Raw genomic sequence first — 18,388 nt, forward strand, 5'->3', positions numbered from 1 at the left:
GGGCTTTTTACATGGTTTTTCTGTATGGGTCTCGGCATTGGAACAACTGGCATTAATTCAATATAAAAACTATCTCTGGCAGTGGTACAAACTTGTATCTCACACATAATGGAACAGTTAATATCCTGACTCTGGTAGTTGCAGCAAAGATCAGAACACTAATCATATTTGCCTGGAAGGTCTGTTTATTGTTTAGCAGCATCCTGTAAGCAGGAACCGGACTCCAAATAGCCAATGAATATATCTTCTAAGCTAAACGTATGGTTCAGGAACTACGGAGATAAGGATATGGCCTTCCTATAAGGAAGGTTGTGTTCTATATACTTCAGACGTGGCTCACAAAACACAATAGTACACTGGAAGGAAAAAACAACAGTTCAAAGATTCAAAGCCCCTTCCTTCATCCATAGAAGTTAGCTAGAGTCTAAGTAAACTTAAAACTCAGGTTTTCAATGGCCATTTAGCTCACAGCTCCAGTGGGACTCCCTCTTTGTTCCTCAGTCATTTTGAAGATCACTTGTATACTTCAGAGGACCATGAACCAAAGGAATGGGCGAGGGACTCTGTTGCCTTGATGACACAGGATTTTCAATTTCCAGTCATTGACTTTGCACTCTGATTGCTCCAGTATCAGGTATACCACTGTATTCTGCTCTGGTCAGACCTCACCTGGAGTACTGTGTCCAGTTCTGGGCACCACAGTTCAAGAAGGACACTGACAAACTGGAACGTGTCCAGAGGAGGGCAACCAAAATGGTCAAAGGTCTGGAAACGATGCCTTATGAGGAACGGCTAAGGGAGCTGGGCATGTTTAGCCTGGAGAAGAGGAGGTTAAGGGGTGATATGATAGCCATGTTCAAATATATAAAAAGATGTCATATAGAGGAGGGAGAAAGGTTGTTTTCTGCTGCTCCAGAGAAGTGGACACGGAGCAATGGATCCAAACTACAAGAAAGAAGATTCCACCTAAACATTAGGAAGAACTTCCTGACAGTAAGAGCCGTTCGACAGTGGAATTTGCTGCCAAGGAGTGTGGTGGAGTCTCCTTCTTTGGAGGTCTTTAAGCAGAGGCTTGACAACCATATGAAATGAGAATTATCGGCAGCAGAGGCATGAAGGTGAACCTCATGTTGTAGAAGTCCCAGAGTAGGAGAGGTCTGGAATGGACTCAAATGACGTAGTCCCTGTCCCATGCCTGAGGGGCTTTAACTTCACAAATAGGGAAGGTTCACAGTTCCTCACTGGCCCTAGCAGAAAATGACACTCCTGAGCATGTTCAGGAGCACCATTTTATTTTTTTTAATTGTGGGATTTGCAGCAGAAATCATTTTCGGCTTTGAATCTGTTTGGAAGTCACAAACATCTGGCCCTGAAGATGCTTCTGTGCCTTTAGGTAGAAAATACACTCATAATATGGCCTGTTGGCTTCCTGTCTCAGATATGCTGCTCTTATTATTTCTACTCTTCCTAAACTGCAGCGAAAGGATTTTTAGCCCTATGGAGAGTGGCATGTGTGGAACACAGGGCAGGTTAAGTCATGCTGGGACTAATAATAGTGCTAGCGTTCTTTGATTAGGTACATCATCCATCTCACCTGCTATGGAAGCAACTACATTAATATTTTCCATGCTGGACTCTCAGAGTTAAACCACAACTCTGAAGGCAAGGGCTATAATTTTCAGCTATGGGAGGTGGATAAATTCAGCTTGATTTTTCTTCTGCTATTGACAGCCAGCTTGTAAATGGCAAACTGGGCCTGTTCTGTTTATTGTGGATGGAGATGTTGAAGCAAAGGAGTTAGGTTTGTTTATGTTCCACTTGCTAAAAGCTTCTTATCCTTCCTCAAGAACTACTTCCAATTCTAAGTATGATTGAATAGCGGTTGCTTGACTTTTTGCATAACATAGCCAAAGGAGAGAAAATAGCGCAGCATGCAGCACAGTGTGCCATTCTTATTATATATAAAAATATGGATTTAAAGATCCCTGGTCACATTCCTGCACCCCTTCTGCTTCCATATATTCTTGTGTGTGGCTCAGCTGAAGTTGGAACCTTTTCTTCCTCTAAAACTAGGGCATTTCTGTCTTCCTTGTACCTGCTGCTCCCTGCCAAGTTCCAGTATGATTTTCTGCTCCGACTTTTCCTATTTATCTCCTATCATCTATCTATCTATCTATCTATCTATCTATCTATCTATCTATCTATCATCTATCTATCTATCTATCTATCTATCTATCTATCTATCTATCTATCATCTATCTCTCTATCAATCATCTATCTATCAATCATCTATCTATCTATCTATCTATCTATCATCTATCTATCTATATCATCTGTTGTTGTTTAGTCGTTTAGTCGCGTCCGACTCTTCATGACCCCATGGACCAGAGCACGCCAGGCACTCCTGTCTTCCACTGCCTACTGCAGTTTGGTCAAACTCATGCTGGTAGCTTTGAGAACACTATCTATCATTTACTGTATATCATCTATCTATCTATTATCTATCTATCATCTATCATCTATCTATCTATATATCTATCTCTATCGATCTATCGATCTGTTATCTATCTATCAATCTATCTATCATCATCATTATTATTATTATCATCTATCTATATCTATCATCTATTTATCATCTATCATCTATCTATCTATCTATCTATCTATCTATCTATCTATCTATCATCTATCTATATCTATCTATCATCTATCTATCTATCTATCTATCTATCTATCTATCTATCATCATCATCTATCTATCTATCATCATCTATCTATCTATCATCTATCATCATCTATCATCTATCATCTATCATCTATCATCATCTATCTATCTATCTATCTATCTATCATCTATCTATCTATCTATCATCTATCTATCTATCATCTATCTATCTATCATCTATCATCATATTCTTTCTCCTGCATTTCTGCTTAACAAGTCTTTGAAGTAGCTTGCAAGAAGTAAAATGATTAAACATAACATTCCAGAATACTACCTAAATTTTTCATTAAATTCTTTTCTTCTTCTGCCGCCCCTGCAGGAACCCCCTCGTCTACCTTGTTGTTGATGACTAATGCCGGTCTGCCTCTGCCACCTGCCCTTCCTCACTGCTGTTGGCGAAGGTGCCACCACTGCCAGTCTTTGGGAAGAACAGAGAGAGCCTGTCGCAGCCCCACATGGTCCACACTTCACCTTCAATGGCCATTTCACCTCTGCACTGCATTTCAGCTCCTTGCTAGCTGCACCCTGGCTGGGCTGCTGTCCTGCTGCTGTGACTGCTCCAACCCATGACACGCTACCCACCTTCACTCTCCCACCCTCTGTCTACACAAGCTCTACCCACTGACAGTGCTGCGGCTGGGACAAAAAAGGTGGGAGAAGAGCTAGGACAGAAACGCCTTAAAGAGCCAGTGGAGAGAGAGGAAAGGGAGGGGGTAGTGACTTCAAAAATACAGGGCAAACTGCATCCCAGTTGATACAGGATGCAGCATTGTACTTTGAAAAATAGGACGATTCCACATTATAAGGGGCAGGTAGCACCCCAAGTTAGGACTCATGACAGCATATCAATGTTACACAGAACTTACAAAAAGTTTGAAATACAGCAAGCCTGCAACTTACACAAGGGCTACATTCTGCAGATCACACATAAAGCCCAAATCGTATACAGTGGTACCTCGGGTTACAGACGCTTCAGGTTACAGACTCCGTTAACCCAGAAATAGTACCTCGGGTTAAGAACTTTGCTTCAGGATGAGAACAGAAATCATACGGCGGCAGTGCGGCAGCATTGGCAGGCCCCATTAGCTGAAGTGGTACCTCAGGTTCAGAACAGTTTCAGGTTAAGAACGGACCTCCAGAAAGAATTAAGTTCTTAACCTGAGGTACCACTGTATAGTCAAAACCCACCAAGTTCAATGGCAGGTGGGATTGCCCACATCATTTTCCCCAGAATCCCACCTACTTTTTTTATTTCTTAATATATATTTTTTTGCTCTGTGCATAAAGCTGAATGTGCACACGTTAAATGCAAGGAAGTTGCGGGGTTACTGTGTATGCATTTTTCTTCCCCTTGATAAACTGTTGGTGTAAAAACAGAAGATGTCACTGAAATGGGGGAAAGGACATTATAAACTGCCACCTAATACATCCTTGAAAATAGGTAGCCGTCAGAGGGCACATTTTATCTGAATCTTTAAAAGAACATCCGTGGATTGCAGTCCCGTAAGGCCTCTTCATGGCCAATTGTATCTTTTTTTGTCCTTAGGTACACATTGCAAAGTCCTGGTTGATGTGAAACAGCAAAGTGCTTGGCTCACATACACTGATGCTTCACAAATCCATTTTCTTGTTGGAGTGCTTTCTGCATTGGCATTCTTCTTGCCTTCGGTTACCATATCACTCTGGACTCTTCATGCTGAAAGAGTAGCATAAACAGGATGAAACATAATAAAATAATCCATGGTACCAGATGTTCACCACTGAGTGCAGGGTTTAGTAAAACTCAGAACTGTGAATCATGTAGAGCCAGCCAATTCACTTGTAGAAAAGTGTGCAACAATTTCAAAAACTAAGAAATTGTCAATTTTGGGGACCAAATTCATGATGCTGAAATTTGATGTTACACAAGTCTAACCTCCCCCCCCCTCCAAATCCCAATGGGACCCTGAAACCAGGGAGGGGTGAGGTAAGGGCCCCAGACTTACTTTTCTCAGCCGTGAAAGTCTAGTGATGTCCTCTCATGGGAAGTTCAGGAGTCGACAGAGGACCAACAGGTAAGTTACACCCTCTGTTGTGAGTGTGGGCAGTCCTAATTCTACCTGGCCAACTCCCTTGGCAACGCCCCCCCCCCAAGCAGGGATTGGCTGATTGACGAGGCTAGGTGGGAACCTCCAGGTATCCAGCTACCCTGTTGGGGGTCTAGTAGTCTCCGGGGGGGGGGTGCTGCACGCAACCATGCAAAAGCCGCCCCCCAGTTAATGCAGGGAGCGGTCATTGTGATGAAAAAACCAAGAAATGGTCCAGTTTATTTGCCTAGGGTATGCAATACCAATTTACCTGGGAGAAAGCCCCACGGAACTACTTCTGATTAGATGTGCACTCTAAATGAATAATGGAAACTAACAAAAGGTCTGCTAAATTACAATGCAAATCATCTTCTAAATCCGGATTGCTACTGCATGTTTCCTGTCAGATACTGTCAAATACTGATGGCTGCATGTATGATACTGCCATATGTTAATTGCTCTTTCATGTTAGCTGCCAAATTTTGTCAAATGTTCACTCCGACATTTCAGACACTATCAGGCACTCACTCACTCATATCAGTTGTCAGATATTCTCAAATACTGTTTACAAGTCTGATTTTAACCAGTTCTGACAGATGCTGTATACCGGCTATCAGATATAGTCAAATGTTGAAGAAGAAAAAGCTGAGGAGTAAACCCTACACAAATCCAGAACAGAGTTGCCAAGGTGGTTGGATAGGACATTCTGCACCTCCTTCCAGCAATTCCTGCAGCCAAGCTGCTGCCAAACATATTGCTCTACTTTCCTTTGGACCTCATTGGTGATGCCAAGGTGGTGGTGGTGGGGTCTTTTCATCTGGGCAGCCCAGGACTGCCATGCACACTGCCCAGGCTTCCACCACAGAGAGGTCACTTTGGTGATGTTAATGCAGCAAAAACAACACCAGAGGCAGCAGTTTTTATTTTATTTATTCATCAATTAAATTTGTCTCCCACCCTTCATCCATAGATCCCAGGGCAGTTCACCATATAAAAATATGCGATAAAAACACACAATACGTAATAAAAACAGGAACAACCTCACCCCACAAACCAACGACCCCTGATCCCCCAACACAGACACATTTAAAGGGGTATAAGATGTTAATCAGGGATGCGGGTGGCGCTGTGGTCTAAACCACTGAGCCTAGAGCTTGCTGATCAGAAGGTTGGCAGTTCGAATCCCCGTGACGGGGTGAGCTCCTGTTGCTCGGTCCCAGCTCCTGCCAATCTAGCAGTTTGAAAACATGTCAGAGTGCAAGTAGATAAATAGATACCGCTCCGGCAGGAAGGTAAACAGCTTTTCCATGCACTGCTCTGGTTTTGCCAGAAGTGGCTTAGTCATGCTGGCCACATGACTCGGAAAAACTGTCTGTGGACAAATGTCGGCTCCCTCGGCCAGTAAAGCGAGATGAGCACTGCAACCCCAGAGTCGTTTGCAACTGGACTTAACTGTCAGGGGTCCTTTACCTTTTTAAGATGTTAATCAGCCAAAGGCATGGCTGAAGAGGAATGTTTTTGCCTGGTGTCTAAATGTATAATGAGAACTCCAGCCAAACCTATCTGGGGAGAGCATTCCACAAAGCGTGTTCTCATTAAAGAGAGAGCACATGTTGCGGATGGGGCCAGACAAAACATCCTCGCAGCTCCAGTTTTCCCTGATCTTGTTCCTCCACACTGACTCTCGCTGGAATCTGGGAGTCAGTGCTATCCCCCAAGGCGGGGGGGATAGCTAGTCATAACCAATGCCTAAGCAACCACTCACAATTTGTATGATAATAAAGTTGTGGCCAAAATTATGCCAAAAACCTTAAACAAAAATTATGTGTGATGTGTGAGTTATTGGGGTAGGGGTGTTTTGGGGGACCTCAGCACGCAAATGAGGAGCCACTACAGAAAAGGCCTGTTCTTCTGTTCTTCTCCTCTCGTAGAGGAGGCACATGAAGAAGTGCCTCAGATGATAAGCATAGTTCTGGGTACAAGTTACTAGTCTCTGCAGCAGGCCCTGTGATTCTCCAGTGATTTAATGTCACCCCTGGAAGTCTCTTGAGACAGACTAATGCCAGCTGAACTTTGGATGGTAATTGCTATGTGGAAGACCAAAAGGCATTGATTAGTTGTTCATCTAGAGAATATTCAGTAAATATTTGCACCAACATTTTCAAAAGCACATGTGCAGAGTCATTTGTGCAGCAAATACCAGTTCTAAAAAATTTGGGGTTAGGAAATTTGAAAAATTGAAGAAAACTAAAGCTAACTGAGGCTAACAAAAAAAATATCCTGGAGGTGTCATACATATATAGGCTGTCCCTAGATTTCACCTAATGCAAAATGTGAATCAAATGTGAAGGTTGTGCCTCAAGATTCTGATGAATTTTGAAGAGGACAAAACAGTAAGCAAATAGCAAAATTAATTTGGGGGGGGTCACACATTTCTGCTTTTAAAATTAATTTTATTTCTTAATGCATATGATAAAGCTGCTTATGATAAAGATTGAGAACGTGTGATATAGTTTAATGAATGCCATGTCATTCTGTCTAGGCATATTTAGCTTAAAGTCATTTATATATAAAAAAGGGAATGGGGAACTACTTCATACGATCTGTAAAATAATCTTCTCAGCTATTCTCCTTCACCAGATTCTCCTTAGGGTTTTCTTGTTCAATAAAGGCTTCTTTGACTTGGGCTTCTTTTGTTGTACTTGGATTGAAGAAATGAAATTGCCTTCAGAGTTAAATAAAGAAGCAAGAGGGATATGGGTTTCTCCTTTGATTTTGGGAGAAAAATATTGGGGCCGTTTCTTACCAACTTACATCAACCACCAGCCAAATCAGAAGTCATATAATAGGATGTGCATGTGCACAGATGTGCTACTCCGGTTTCTAGACGGTTACACTGCCAAGTGAAATGATCAGAAGGGATAGTTGCCACATGGAAGTCAACCCTGCCTCCTATCATATGACGATCATAGGAAATGATCCCTTGTGTCAGGAGGCATGTGATATAATTTGATTTTGAAAGCTAATATTACCAAGTCTGTCTCTGTGCATGACTGAATTTCCCAGCCAACTGTTGGTTGCCATAGTTTCCAATGGAAAGTGGTCATTGCTCCTTTCTTCTTAACAGCCTAAGATCCTCCACATTTGACATAGCCAAGATTCCCAATGTAGTGCCCTCTGGATGTCATAGGACTGCAACTGCCATCATCTTGACTATTGGCCAAGCTGGCAGGGGTTTATGGTATTTGGAGGCCAGCAATATTTGAAGGGCACCATGTTGACTCTCCCAGTCCAAACACTCATCAGTCTGCAATAGCTTGCTGTTAAGAAAAATGGTAGACTAGCTTTCCAGAATCATGACTCCTGGCTTTGGAATATGTTTTAAAATATCCAACATGAAGATGGACACAGAAGAACAAATAATCTCAGAGTCCTTCAGACAGATGATTGTGACAAGTGTACAGGAATTGCACAGAAAATACATGACTGTCCTCAAGGCTCCAGGATGTCAAGCTGTCTCCAGCATAGATGTTTTCTGTTATATCAACAACAAACATTGCTGATAATGTCTGTGGACACCTCCCCCCCCCCCATCATCTTAGATAGCTCAGTCGGTTAGAGTGTGGTGCTGATAATGCCAAGGCTGTAGGTTTGACCCCCCACTTGGGACAGCTGCATATTCCTGCATTGCAGAGGGTTGGACTAGAAGTTCCTCAGGGTCCCTGTCAACTCAACAATTCTATGATATCTAGAGGCTAGATCTTTGGTCTCATATTACATTTGAGTCAAGATGCACTCTTTTGTTAGCTTAACATCTGATATAGTGCAATTTTCAAGTTATGAAGATGGGAGAAAAGTGAAAGTGCTGTTAATTAAACCATTTTGAGTTTAAAAGTTTTCCTGACCCAGTTCTCATTGTCTCTGGTATTTACAGTGATGTGGTTTTATAGGAGTGGGTAGAAATGATGGAGTGGGAGGTAACCTAAGAGGTATTAGGTTTGCAAATCTTAGCATGAAATGTATTTTTGTGTATTACAAGTTCCCCCCCGCCTCTCTCACACACAAACACACTTCATTCTAGAATTTTGAAAGTTACAAACCTGCTCTCTTTTCCTCATCAAACTGTTAACTCGTTACATCTGTAGATGTCAGATTCAAGTCAGGTAATATCTAAGCTACATGGCAACTGTCTCTCTTCTTTTCCCCCAAAAGGTGTACCACTGATGGGAAAGAAGGCAAAAGCGAGCTGTGTTTACATGAAACCTACAGTTCATACTGGTTGTATATACTAACAAGAATAAGAGGGCAATACTGTAACTCTAGCAACCAGCTGTATCTGTGAAGAGTCATGAAATAGTGCTTCTAATTTGGGATTGATCCGGAAGTGTCTTCGGACGGCGCCGGCTCACAGCCTCTAGAGCGAGATGAGCACGCAACCCCAGAGTCGGACACGACTGGCCCGTACGGGCAGGGGTACCTTTACCTTTACCTTTAATTTGGGATGTATCGATGTGACAGATCTCTTAGAGACATCCAACCTTACTTGTCTTATTAAGCTTGGTACAGATCCCAATTTGGCCTGTTTCCCCCTAAACCATGTCCACCTGCCACACACCTGATGTCATATGTGACATCAGGTGTGTGGCAGCTAAAAGTGGGTATCCAAAAGTGTCACAGACTGGCTGGATGAGGAAGAGTGGTGGAAGCTGGCCACCCAGGGAAGGCACAGATCCCGGATCCCGCTGGTGGGACACCGGCCAAACCTCAGAGGAGGGGACAAGCTGGAGGTACTAGAAACAGGAAGCTTGAGGGATCACAAAGAGGCAGAAACAGACACATGGTCCAGCACAGGGCAGGGTGATGAGGTTTCCAGTTTGGATGCAGGCTCCAACAGAGACGACAGAGGGGAGTCAGACCCTGCATCCTTCTGGAGCTCCATCATGACAGCCTTTCTGCTGACAGCTCTCTGGTCCCACTTACTCCTAGAATGTGAAGGATGTTACAGGCAAAGAGTGAGGCTCCTGTAGCTTGCCATACAGAAGATCACAGGGGAGGAGCACTGACTCAGAAGGCTAGAGAGCGTAGGATGGGCTGCATGCCAGTTCAAGCAAATTCATCATTAGGGGAGTTTGCCTTTATGAGCCTCCTTGTATTTTTCCCTTTCCTAAATAAAGAAACTAACGGCAAGTTAGCCTTGCGTCTCTCTCTCTGACCTGTGAATGACCTGCTCTTCCTGTCAGCCCTGTGACAAAAGGTGCAATTGGGATCCAGTTGCCCAGCCTGGACAGTATGGTTGGATGGCAGCACTTCCTGATAGCTGAGTTGTTGGTGTTCACTAGGAGAACGATAGGAGCGAGGTGGTGGGGTGTTTGGCACTGGTGGATGTGCTGCTGCTGGTGCGTTTGCACTGCAATGACCGCTTTGCTCCAAACCCGCTTGCTCCCTATCTGCAGCAACAACACCGTCATTGGTAAATGCCACCACCCCACCATGCCACCCAATACAGCCATTCCATACGCTTGTCTTAGAAAGACAAACATGCAGGATTCAAAGCTAGAAAATGGTAGCTTCCTTTTCAGATCACCATGTGGGTGACAAGCCATGCAGGAACGTGTTCTGATCCCTGTGGCGATCCCACACTCAGGTCCAAGGGTGGGCAACTATCTTCGGCACATATGCAGATAGGTAGCTAAAGTCTGACAAAAATAAATAAATAGGCAAGCAGGAAGCAGGCCAAAGGGCAGTAGTTGTTGGTAAGGAGAAAATGCTTGGTGATTCCCATCAACAACAATGTCCCCAGATTGAGGAACTCAGAAGCTTTTTATCAGACAGTAGCATCGGATTGGTCGTTTGGTGTCACCTGATGCAGCAGCGTTTGGGCTACTGTAAGATATTTCTGCTGGAATGCCCATTGCCCCCTCCTCTGACCAGCAGTCGTGGTAGTGAAAGGAGCTACTGTCTAGTTCATAGGGCTCCTAATTTGAACTCCACAGTACCAGACACGAAGTTCAGTCAGATACACTAGCTGGATAAGCAAATCCAGCATGGTAGAGACAAACAAGCTGATATGAAACCATTCTTCACTAAGGTAATTCCTTTTAGATTCACTAGAGTAACTGTCATCCCTTACATTATGGTTGTTGTTGTTGTTTATTCGTTTAGTCGTGTCCAACTCTTTGTGACCCCATGGACCAGAGCACACCAGGCCCTATTGTCTTCCACTGCCTCCTGCAGTTTGGTCAAACTCATGTTCGTAGCTTCAAGAACACTGTCCAACCATCTCGTCCTCTGTCGTTCCCATCTCCTTGTGTCCTCAATCTTTCCCAACATCAGGTTCTTTTCCAGGGAGTCTTCTCTTCTCATGAGGTGGCCAAACTATTGGAGCCTCAGCTTTACGATCTGTCCTTCCAGTGAGCACTCAGGGCTGATTTCCTTAAGAATGGATACATTTGATTACATTATGGTAGGGATGGAAAAATCAGTCTATTTCCCACTTGTGTGAATCTGGCATATGCTTGTCCATTGTGTCCTATTTCCATATTTATCTGTGATTTTCATTGAAAAAATAAATCTGCATGGAATAACATATTTAAATTCATTTCATCACAAAATTAGTATTTAAGTGCACATTTTAACTCCACATGGACATTTTTAAAAACGTCTTGTCCTAAAATATGCATTTTGGCTCTTTTTTTGAGCTGAGAACTATATCACAAAATTCAGAGGAGTGTGAAATCTGAAAGCTAATTGCACTCCAATCCACACATTAGTTTAGGAGGTGCAGAGCAAGTGATTTTGCATCAGAATGCACAGAAATATAAATAATCCAACATCCCCCCATGATGGGAATTCTTCGTTTTTAATATATAGCAACATGCCATAGATAGCAATGATACGTTAAACTGGCTTTTATCCTGGACAAAACAACTTGGCACCACTGCGTTGAGAATAAGGAAGCATACATTGCAATGCACAATAACCCCTTGCTCCAGTTATTAAACATTCATTTGAATTCCCCTGTTTGACACAGGTTCTATTGAAGATCCTGTAATGGTCACAGTGAATCATTGATGCACAAGCCACAGGGTGGAATATATTCACAGCAATCTGCCCGTCTCTTTTAAATAGTGAAACATTTTATTACAAGGCATCTCATGCCGTTTGGCAGCAAACTGGGAACTGTTGACCAAAACATACCCAATACAAAAGGAACAGAAACAATTTCCACATAAGCTTGAGAGCCTGATTTGCACACCTGATTCAAAAGATGGGAACAGCTATGCAATGGCAAGTAGCACAAGGGAACTGGAAAACATATACCAGCTTGTGCTACTACAACTACTACTAATTATAATAATAATTTTATTATTGGTACCCCACCCATCTGACTGGGTTTCCCCAGCCACTCTAGGCGGCTTTCAACATACAGTGGTATGTTGGCTCTCGAACAGCTTAGCTGATGAACAAATCGGCTCCTGAATGCTGCAAACCTGGAAGTAAACAGCAGGTGAAATAAGTACGAATGGTTGTGCAAAATGTTCTTCTCTTCTTTCTTTATGCTTCCACTGCCCCTTATTTTTATCTAACAGCCCCTCCCTAGAATCGCACCTGAGGATCATTCCAGTGTTGCTTTGACTGGGTGGGGGTGGGGAATAGAGTTTAGACCTGAGAGCTTCAGGTCTCTGCTTAGAAAATTATGGGATGACTTCCTGTCATTGAAAAACTCTTTGTGAGGGCTTTAGAAGCAGTGGGTAGGCTTCTGCTTGACTTGCTAGCCTGTCCTCTGTCTACTTCCCAAATACTATAGCTTTTTGTGCAATGCCAAATAACATCCTCTCCTCCCTTTTCAAGTGCTGTGGAATAACTCTGTGTAATTCTTAGTGAAGTCAGAGAATTCTGATGAAAAGGAAGCTGAAAATGCTGTGGTTTGCATAGTAATCAGTGGTCAGAAATGGAAATCAGTCAGGAAAATATGACTGGCATTCGTTCGCATCATTATTGTTTCTTTTAAGTATGCAAACAATATGTGATTAATGTTGCTTTGTGTGCATTGTTTTGATCCTTCCTTTACTTTGAAATGAATTTAAGATATATAAATAGGGATATAAGTTGCATAACGCATATAACTTACAGTAATATAACATACATAACTTCATAGCTGTCAACTTTTCCCTGTTCTTGCAAGGAATCCTATTCGGAATAAGGGAATTTCCCTTAAAAAAAGGGAAACGACAGCTATGCATAACTTACAGCAGACAGTAAAAAGAAAAAGTAGTATCTGCTGGAAACCAAACTGCAGCGGAATGGAAACAGCACCGATTGTGACCAGTAAAGTTAAGAATGGATGTCGTTGTGATAATGGTGGCCAATAGGCCAATGCATATTGCTTTGATAGGACCCAAAATGTGTGAATCAGGCTATTTCAGGTCTGTGTTCTGAAACAATGAATCCAGCTTGCAAAAATGACAAAAGCATGTGGTATTCCTCCTTCCCCCTTGGTGCGTGCTCAGTAAGTTCTTAAAGCAGTGCTGGGATTGTGTGTGGATCATGTAGCAAATAATTTATTGCAAGCACTAGGCACAAAAAAATGATTGCCGAATCATCTGCACATATGCTTGGCACCTTGAGCATTTTAATAAAGCATCTGAAGTCTTCTAGAGGCTGCAAAACCAAAGGATTGATGATTGTTTCTATAGCATACAAATCCTTTCTACACAGCACAAATAGACGGAGGGTGCTTTAGTTTTGTTATTATGCAGTGTTTTCTTCTTTTTCCTTCAAAAATAGATAGATCATTTTTGCTAGTTTTTTTTTTAAAAAATGGGATCAGATCATAATTATGCATAGCAATTTGTGGGATTTTGAATAAGCAAGCACTCTTCATGAAGCTGAATTGATAGGTTTCTTCATCACTCACAAAGCTTGCATAAAACTGAGCAACAAAATTGAATCCTATTAAAGACATCTCTTTCTACATTTTCTCTTTGCATTTTTTTTCCTGAAACCAATGCAGTAACAACTGCCTCTATGAAATTTTGGAATCTGTCATGGGGGTGGGGGTGAACCAAACAATTTGCATTCAGTTTAATGAAGATTACTGGAATACATCTTATTTCCACCAAGTTAAAGAGAGCACAAAGGAAAGAGAGTCTCACCTAAAAGAATCTTCTGTGACTATCCCCCCCCCCCCAAGACTATAAGCTAGTTCTTTCATCTACAAATGATTTAATTTAAGTTCAAAGTATAATGGAGATAACCTCTCTCTTTCCCACAGTCACATGCTGATATTATGAGAATTTCATGGGCTTATGAATCACAAATATTATGTGTTTGTGCATTGGGACCTTTTAATTAAATGCTAAATATGAGCTGGAATACCCATGAGATCTGCACAGAGTATGCATACGTCTCTTAAAAGCTTGCTGACAAGGCTAGAGACTTTCAGAGCATCTTCCCTTTCTTGCTTATTGCATTCCTACTAGGTTTACTAAAATGACAGCCTTTCATATGACCTTCCAAATGTGCTCTCAAGGTGAGCCCACTTGGAGTATGTGTTCTTTAATAGCAGAGCAGTTATAAACTGAATGTGGCTTTTGGCATTTCCTGCTGCAATAGATGAAGATAATGGTTGGGATCTAAATGGCTATAGACCACTCTCTATGCCCACGTGCATAGGGGCTTTTCAGAAGCTTCTCCTACACAAATCCCTTTGTAGAAAGGCACACGGTGGGTTGGGAGATGCCTGGGGTGGAATCTGGAGTGGATGTGGTAGAAACGAAAAACCTTCAGATTCTGCTCCCACCCCAGTAATGCACAGAAGCACTTTGGAAAATACACAGAGCTCCTTGGATTCCATCTGCTGGCTGTAGTTATTTGCAATCCCATGTACACTTAAATAGGAGTAAGCCCTACTGATTTACTGGGAGTAAACATGCATATATGCAGAAGATTGGACTGAAGCTTACCTGTCCCACTGAAACCAGTGGGAATTAAAGCACCAGTGTGCTCAAATCATTTTTATTTCCAATTGATTCGGTTGAAACCATTTTGCAGGATCTCTTTTAAAGTTTGATTATTTAAAAATGCTCTTCAGCATTTAGACTCCCTTCCTAGTTCAAACTGCACTCACAACTACCATACAAGCCACTCAATGGAAGAAAGGCCTTTTATTTTATTTTCCCCTTGATTTCTGACATTTACATTGGGCAGCTTTGAATCTCAGATAGGTAAAGGTAAAGGTACCCCTGCCCGTACGGGCCAGTCTTGCCAGACTCTAGGGTTGTGCGCTCATCTCACTCTATAGGCCAGGAGCCAGCGCTGTCCGCAGACACTTCCGGGTCACGTGGCCAGCGTGACAAGCTGCATCTGGCGAGCCAGCACAGCACACGGAACGCCGTTTACCTTCCCGCTGGTAAGCGGTCCCTATTTATCTACTTGCACCCGAAGGTGCTTTCAAACTGCTAGGTTGGCAGGCGCTGGGACCGAACGACGGGAGCGCACCCCGCCACGGGGATTCGAACCGCCAACCTTTCGATCGGCAAGTCCTAGGCGCTGAGGCTTTAACCCACAGCGCCACCCGCGTCCCACTTGAATCTCAGATACAAACCCCATATTAACCTGCTGTCAATAAAGGATGGGAAGTCCTTCCATCGCTGCTCCTTATGTCAAACACAGCTGGCTATATTTCGAAAGAACTTGGATTGTTCTGCAAAGAGTTCTGGAAGCTCAAACAGAATTAATTGCTTAGGGCCTGGTTATGTGCTGATGTCGGAAGATAAGAGCTGGACACCAGGGTAAGATCAGCCTAGGCAGCAACTGGGGTTTATTCCCAAATTCCACTTCCTTCCTCAGCCACTGTGGAGTGTGCCCATGGCTCCTGATGGCCTCCTCCCCTCGCGACAGTCACTCTTGCCTCCTGATTTTCCCCTTTCCCCCTAATTCAGATTCACTCACCAAGTCTGTGAAGGTCTGGATCCACTGCGTCTGAGGAGACACGTTGCTTAGGCAGGAAGTCCCCTCTCCCTCCATCTCAAGTCTAGTACTCTTCATGCCACTCCCCTGAGGCTTCCTGCCTCTCGCTTTCCCAGTTATGGTGGGTTGTGTACGAGATTTTTAACTTATGCAGTCCTGGAAAGGCATTATTAGGCTTACAGTGCAGTGTAAATGAGGCCTGTATGTAGAGTGGGGGGGGGGATTAGAGCATCAACTTGTCCTTTGCCTCAAGCAGAAAAGGTATATTGGTGGCCTATTGGCACTGGCAGGCTGGAAGGAAGGAAGGGGGGCAAACAGTAGATAGAGCCAGAGCCAGTTACAGGCAGAACCAGCTACTACTAGTTCTGTCCCCATCCCTGTTGATTTTCACAAGGGCAACACTGAGATGAGGCAGCTTATATATTAGAGCAGAGAGCAGGCTGAGGCTGGTGGGGCAGAGTACTGAGCACTCAGGAGAGTGTTCTCTTCCTCATCTCCTCCTGGGTTCTACGAAGAGGAAGGGAGCTCCTTCTTGACAGTTCTTAAAAGACCAATCTACCAATTAATTCCAATAAAGCAGGCAAGTTCCAACCCACCCTTGGAATTATTTACAGGGAAAACCAGCAGTGTTTTATTATTATTAAAAAAAACACATTTGTAGACAACTTATTTATTAACCACAGGTTATCTGAACAAAATACATCAATCCATCTATCATTTATTATATGGTCACAGACCTGTTGAGGCACAAGACATCATTTTGTAATGGATAGATAGATGATGATAGATATAGATAGATAGATAGATAGATAGATAGATAGATAGATGATAGATAGATAGATATAGATAGATGATAGATAGATAGAGATGATAGATAGATAGATAGATAGATAGATAGATAGATAGATAGATAGATGATAGATAGATAGATGATAGATAGATAGATGATAGATTAGATAGATAGATAGATAGATAGATAGATGATAGATAGAGATAGATGATAGATAGATAGATAGATAGATAGATAGATGATAGATAGATGATAGATTAGATAGATAGATAGATAGATAGATGATAGATAGATAGATAGATAGATAGATGATAGATAGATAGATGATAGATAGATAGATAGATAGATAGATATAGATAGATGATAGATAGATAGATGATAGATAGATAGATAGATAGATAGATAGATAGATAGATAGATTATAGATGGATGGATGATAGATAGATGATAGATAGATGATAGATTAGATAGATAGATAGATAGATAGATAGATAGATAGATAGATAGATATAGATGATAGATAGATATAGATAGATAGATAGATAGATAGATAGATAGATAGATAGATGATAGATAGATAGATGATAGATAGATGATAGATAGATAGATAGATAGATAGATAGATAGATAGATAGATAGATAGATGATATAGATAGATAGATGGATGATAGATAAATGATAGATGATGGATTAGATAGATTAGATAGATAGATAGATAGATAGATAGATAGATAGATGATAAATAGCTCTGTGCTATTCCGTTCCTGCATGTCCTCATACCCTCCAGGTGTCCTTATTTTCCAGGGACGGTCCTAGAATTATGAAAGCCATCCCGGCTTCTGATTAGATCCCAGAATGTCCTTATTTCCCCAGCCAGTGCTGCTGCCACCAAGCTCAGGAAGGAGGCTGAGCCAGCGCTTGTCATGAGTGACAGCATTTGCAGCAGCTGTGAGGGAGCACCTCATTGCCATGCCATGGCCTTTTGGTGGCCACCGCTGCCAGCCTCCTTCCTTGGGCAGCTCGTAGTGACCACTCCCACATCAACTGGGGGCGCCTTTGTGTGGTCGTGTGCAGCCCCCGGATCCCAGTGCGACTCCTGGTAGTTCGGGCTGGCTTCACCCCCCCCTCCCAGGCTGGATACCTGGAGGTCTCCACCTACCTCAGCCAATCGCCCAATCCCACCTGGGAAGGTGCTGCCAGGGGATAGGCCAGCTAAGGGGAGGGACCGTCCTGCCCACACAACAGAAGGTGAATCTTACCTGCGAAGCTGCAGTCGGCTCCAGAGCTTCTTCCACTCTGCCCTCCCTCAGTTAAGACTTCTTTTGCAGGTTAACCTCTTCTCCACAGGTATGCAGGTGCTGCTACATCAGGGTCGCTGTTGAAGGGCCGGAAAGGAATTTTCCAGCATTGGCAGGTTTTGCCTTCCCCGTAGCAAAATGTCACAACTTTGGCATTTTCGTGCCTTGGGCGGAATCCTTTAATCTATCTTCCTAAATGGGGGGGGGGGCGTGAAGCGGTGACCCACACCCCCCTTGTGGCGGTGATCCCAGGGTTCCCTGTTAAAGGGGCCTTGAGGGGAAGCATTGGCCATATGCTGAGAGGTTGTCATTGCTCTCCCCTCCAACAGTGGTGAAACGGGGGCGGGCTTTCTGCTTGAACATAAGTTCTTCAGAGCCAGCCCAATCCCCACACATTCTGGATAACCCTGAAGTCTCCCAGACCCCCAGCTGGGGACTGGGAAGGATAAACACCCAATGCCTGAGCCAAGGTCTCCCTACATCTGAAACTTAAGACAAGGAAAAGTTTCTTACGTACCTTTTTTATTTCAAACTTTAC

Source organism: Podarcis muralis, chromosome 17, assembly GCF_964188315.1.
Source record: "Podarcis muralis chromosome 17, rPodMur119.hap1.1, whole genome shotgun sequence".
Lineage (NCBI taxonomy): Eukaryota > Metazoa > Chordata > Lepidosauria > Squamata > Lacertidae > Podarcis > Podarcis muralis.